Source organism: Plectropomus leopardus, chromosome 11 (assembly GCF_026936395.1).
Source record: "Plectropomus leopardus strain MGB_pleo_1.0 chromosome 11, ASM2693639v1, whole genome shotgun sequence".
Taxonomy (NCBI): Eukaryota; Metazoa; Chordata; class Actinopteri; order Perciformes; family Serranidae; genus Plectropomus; species Plectropomus leopardus.
This window is the reverse complement of record NC_142186.1, coordinates 14,365,870-14,371,869: the sequence shown is the minus strand read 5'-3', so window position 1 is coordinate 14,371,869 and position 6,000 is coordinate 14,365,870.

Here is a 6,000-nt window from a genome sequence, read left to right as displayed (position 1 = left end):
TAGCATAGAAATGTTGCAAAATGTCCAAAAACACCATAAAAACTCATGTTGAAAAAATGACCAAAACGGCAAGGCTATAGTATGGCAAAAATGTCAAAAATGGCATGTCACAAAAAACAGTTTAAAACACTTCAAAACAGCAGAAAATAAGCGTCCTGAGAGACGCCATAGCATAGAAATGTTGCAAAATGTCCAAAAACACCATAAAAACGCATGTTGAAAAATGACCAAAAAGGCAAGGCTATAGTATGGCAAAAATGTCAAAAATGGCATGTCACAAAAACAGTTTAAAACACCTCAAAACAGTATAAAATAAGCGTCCTGAGAGACGCCATAGCATAGAAATGTGCAAAAATGTCCAAAACACCATAAAAACTCATGTTGAAAAAATGACCAAAACGGCAAGGCTATAGTATGGCAAAAATGTCAAAATGGCATGTCACAAAAACAGTTTAAAACACCTCAAAACAGCAGAAAATAAGCGCCCTGAGAGACGCCATAGCATAGAATGTTGCTAAAATGTCCAAAAACACCATAAAAATGCATGTTGAAAAATGACCAAAAGGCAAGGCTATAGTATGGCAAAAATGTCAAAATGGCATGTCACAAAACAGTTTAAAACACTTCAAAACAGCAGAAAATAGCGCCCTGAGAGACGCCATAGCATAGAATGTTGCTAAAATGTCCAAAAACACCATAAAAATGCATGTTGAAAAATGACCAAAACGGCAAGGCTATAGTATGGCAAAAATGTCAAAATGGCATGTCACAAAAACAGTTTAAAACACTTCAAAACAGCAGAAAATAGCGTCCCGAGAGACGCCATAGCATAGAAATGTGCAAAATGTCCAAAAACACCATAAAACTCATGTTGAAAAAATGACCGAAAAGGCAAGGCTATAGTATGGCAAAAAATGTCAAAAATGGCATGTCACAAAAACAGTTTAAAACACTTCAAAACAGTATAAAATAGCGTCCTGAGAGACGCCATAGCATAGAAATGTGCAAAATGTCCAAAAACACCTAAAAACTCATGTTGAAAAATGACCAAAAGGCAAGGCTATAGTATGGCAAAAATGTCAAAATGGCATGTCACAAAAACAGTTTAAAACACTTCAAAACAGTATAAAATAAGCGTCCGAGAGATGCCATAGCATAGAAATGTGCAAAACGGCCAAAAACACCATAAAAACTCATGTTGAAAAATGACCAAAAAGGCAAGGCTATAGTATGGCAAAAAATGTCAAAATGGCATGTCACAAAACAGTTTAAAACACCTCAAAACAGCAGAAAATAAGCGCCTGAGAGACGCCATAGCATAGAATGTTGCTAAAATGTCCAAAACACCATAAAATGCATGTTGAAAAAATGACCAAAAAGGCAAGGCTATAGTATGGCAAAAATGTCAAAAATGGCATGTCACAAAAACAGTTTAAAACACTTCAAAACAGTATAAAATAAGCGTCCGAGAGATGCCATAGCATAGAAATGTTGCAAAATGTCCAAAAACACCTTAAAAATGCATGTTGAAAAAATGACCAAAAGGCAAGGCTATAGTATGGCAAAAATGTCAAAATGGCATGTCACAAAAACAGTTTAAAACACCTCAAAACAGCAGAAAATAAGCGCCTGAGAGACGCCATAGCATAGAATGTTGCTAAAATGTCCAAAAACACCATAAAATGCATGTTGAAAAAATGACCAAAAAGGCAAGGCTATAGTATGGCAAAAATGTCAAAATGGCATGTCACAAAAACAGTTTAAAACACTTCAAAACAGCATAAAATAGCGTCCCGAGAGAAGCCATAGCATAGAAATGTGCAAAAACGGCCAAAACCACCTTAAAAACGCATGTTGAAAAAATGACCAAAAACAAGGCTATAGTATGGCAAAAATGTCAAAAATGGCATGTCACAAAAACAGTTTAAAACACCTCAAAACAGTATAAAATAGCGTCCCGAGAGACGCCATAGCATAGAAATGTGCAAAAATGTCAAAAACACCATAAAAACTCATGTTGAAAAAATGACCAAAAAGGCAAGGCTATAGTATGGCAAAAATGTCAAAATGGCATGTCACAAAAACAGTTTAAAACACCTCAAAACAGTATAAAATAAGCGCCCCGAGAGATGCCATAGCATAGAAATGTTGCTAAAATGTCAAAAACACCATAAAAATGCATGTTGAAAAATGACCAAAAAACAAGGCTATAGTATGGCAAAAATGTCAAAAATGGCATGTCACAAAAACAGTTTAAAACACTTCAAAACAGTATAAAATAGCGTCCTGAGAGACGCCATAGCATAGAAATGTGCAAAATGTCCAAAACACCATAAAAACTCATGTTGAAAAAATGACCAAAACGGCAAGGCTATAGTATGGCAAAAATGTCAAAAATGGCATGTCACAAAAACAGTTTAAAACACCTCAAAACAGTATAAAATAAGCGCCCCGAGAGATGCCATAGCATAGAAATGTGCAAAAACGGCCAAAAACACCATAAAAACGCATGTTGAAAAAATGACCAAAACGGCAAGGCTATAGTATGGCAAAAAATGTCAAAAATGGCATGTCACAAAAACAGTTTAAAACACTTCAAAACAGTATAAAATAAGCGTCGAGAGACGCCATAGCATAGAAATGTGCAAAATGTCCAAAAACACCTTAAAAATGCATGTTGAAAAAATGACCAAAAAGGCAAGGCTATAGTATGGCAAAAATGTCAAAAATGGCATGTCACAAAAACAGTTTAAAACACCTCAAAACAGTATAAAATAGCGTCCCGAGAGATGCCATAGCATAGAAATGTGCAAAAACGGCCAAAAACACCTTAAAAACTCATGTTGAAAAAATGACCAAAACGGCAAGGCTATAGTATGGCAAAAATGTCAAAATGGCATGTCACAAAAACAGTTTAAAACACCTCAAAACAGCAGAAAATAAGCGCCCTGAGAGACGCTATAGCATAGAATGTTGCTAAAATGTCCAAAAACACCATAAAATGCATGTTGAAAAAATGACCAAAAAGGCAAGGCTATAGTATGGCAAAAATGTCAAAATGGCATGTCACAAAAACAGTTTAAAACACTTCAAAACAGCATAAAATAGCGTCCCGAGAGAAGCCATAGCATAGAAATGTGCAAAAACGGCCAAAAACACCTTAAAAACGCATGTTGAAAAAATGACCAAAACGGCAAGGCTATAGTATGGCAAAAAATGTCAAAAATGGCATGTCACAAAAACAGTTTAAAACACCTCAAAACAGCAGAAAATAAGCGCCTGAGAGACGCTATAGCATAGAATGTTGCTAAAATGTCCAAAAACACCATAAAAACTCATGTTGAAAAAATGACCAAAAGGCAAGGCTATAGTATGGCAAAAATGTCAAAATGGCATGTCACAAAAACAGTTTAAAACACCTCAAAACAGTATAAAATAGCGTCCCGAGAGATGCCATAGCATAGAAATGTGCAAAAACGGCCAAAAACACCTTAAAAACTCATGTTGAAAAAATGACCAAAAAGGCAAGGCTATAGTATGGCAAAAATGTCAAAATGGCATGTCACAAAAACAGTTTAAAACACTTCAAAACAGTATAAAATAAGCGTCGAGAGACGCCATAGCATAGAAATGTGCAAAAACGGCCAAAAACACCTTAAAAACTCATGTTGAAAAAATGACCAAAACGGCAAGGCTATAGTATGGCAAAAAATGTCAAAAATGGCATGTCACAAAAACAGTTTAAAACACTTCAAAACAGTATAAAATAAGCCCTGAGAGACGCCATAGCATAGAAATGTGCAAAATGTCCAAAAACACCATAAAAATGCATGTTGAAAAATGACCAAAAGGCAAGGCTATAGTATGGCAAAAATGTCAAAATGGCATGTCACAAAAACAGTTTAAAACACCTCAAAACAGCAGAAAATAAGCGCCCTGAGAGACGCCATAGCATAGAATGTTGCTAAAATGTCCAAAACACCATAAAAATGCATGTTGAAAAAATGACCAAAAAGGCAAGGCTATAGTATGGCAAAAAATGTCAAGAATGGCATGTCACAAAAACAGTTTAAAACACCTCAAAACAGCAGAAAATAAGCGCCCTGAGAGACGCTATAGCATAGAATGTTGCTAAAATGTCCAAAAACACCATAAAACTCATGTTGAAAAAATGACCAAAAGGCAAGGCTATAGTATGGCAAAAAATGTCAAAAATGGCATGTCACAAAAACAGTTTAAAACACCTCAAAACAGCAGAAAATAGCGCCCTGAGAGACGCCATAGCATAGGATGTTGCTAAAATGTCCAAAAACACCATAAAAATGCATGTTGAAAAAATGACCAAAAGGCAAAGGCTATAGTATGGCAAAAATGTCAAAAATGGCATGTCACAAAAACAGTTTAAAACACTTCAAAACAGCATAAAATAAGCGTCGAGAGACGCCATAGCATAGAAATGTTGCAAAATGGCCAAAAACACCATAAAAATGCATGTTGAAAAATGACCAAAAAGGCAAGGCTATAGTATGGCAAAAATGTCAAAAATGGCATGTCACAAAAACAGTTTAAAACACCTCAAAACAGTATAAAATAAGCGTCCTGAGAGGCGCCATAGCATAGAATGTTGCTAAAATGTCCAAAAACACCATAAAATGCATGTTGAAAAATGACCAAAAGCAGCAAGGCTATAGTATGGCAAAAATGTCAAAATGGCATGTCACAAAAACAGTTTAAAACACCTCAAAACAGCAGAAAATAAGCGCCCTGAGAGACGCTATAGCATAGAATGTTGCTAAAATGTCAAAAAACACCATAAAAACTCATGTTGAAAAATGACCAAAAAGGCAAGGTTATAGTATGGCAAAAATGTCAAAATGGCATGTCACAAAAACAGTTTAAAACACCTCAAAACAGCAGAAAATAAGCGCCCTGAGAGACGCCATAGCATAGAATGTTGCTAAAATGTCAAAAACACCATAAAATACATGTTGAAAAAATGACCAAAAAGGCAAGGCTATAGTATGGCAAAAATGTCAAAATGGCATGTCACAAAAACAGTTTAAAACACTTCAAAACAGTAGAAAATAAGCGTCCCGAGAGACGCCATAGCATAGAAATGTGCAAAATGGCCAAAAACACCTTAAAACTCATGTTGAAAAAATGACCAAAAGCAGCAAGGCTATAGTATGGCAAAAATGTCAAAAATGGCATGTCACAAAAACAGTTTAAAACACCTCAAAACAGCAGAAAATAAGCGCCCTGAGAGACGCCATAGCATAGAATGTTGCTAAAATGTCCAAAACACCATAAAAACTCATGTTGAAAAATGACCAAAACGGCAAGGCTATAGTATGGCAAAAATGTCAAAAATGGCATGTCACAAAAACAGTTTAAAACACTTCAAAACAGTATAAAATAAGCGTCCTGAGAGACGCCATAGCATAGAAATGTGCAAAATGTCCAAAAACACCTTAAAAACTCATGTTGAAAAAATGACCAAAACGGCAAGGCTATAGTATGGCAAAAATGTCAAAATGGCATGTCACAAAAACAGTTTAAAACACCTCAAAACAGCAGAAAATAGCGCCCTGAGAGACGCCATAGCATAGAATGTTGCTAAAATGTCCAAAAACACCATAAAAATACATGTTGAAAAATGACCAAAAGGCAAGGCTATAGTATGGCAAAAATGTCAAAAATGGCATGTCACAAAAACAGTTTAAAACACCTCAAAACAGCAGAAAATAAGCGCCCTGAGAGACGCCATAGCATAGAATGTTGCTAAAATGTCCAAAAACACCATAAAAATGCATGTTGAAAAAATGACCAAAACGGCAAGGCTATAGTATGGCAAAAATGTCAAAATGGCATGTCACAAAACAGTTTAAAACACTTCAAAACAGCAGAAAATAAGCGTCCCGAGAGACGCCATAGCATAGAAATGTGCAAAATGGCCAAAAACACCTTAAAACGCATGTTGAAAAAATGACCAAAACGGCA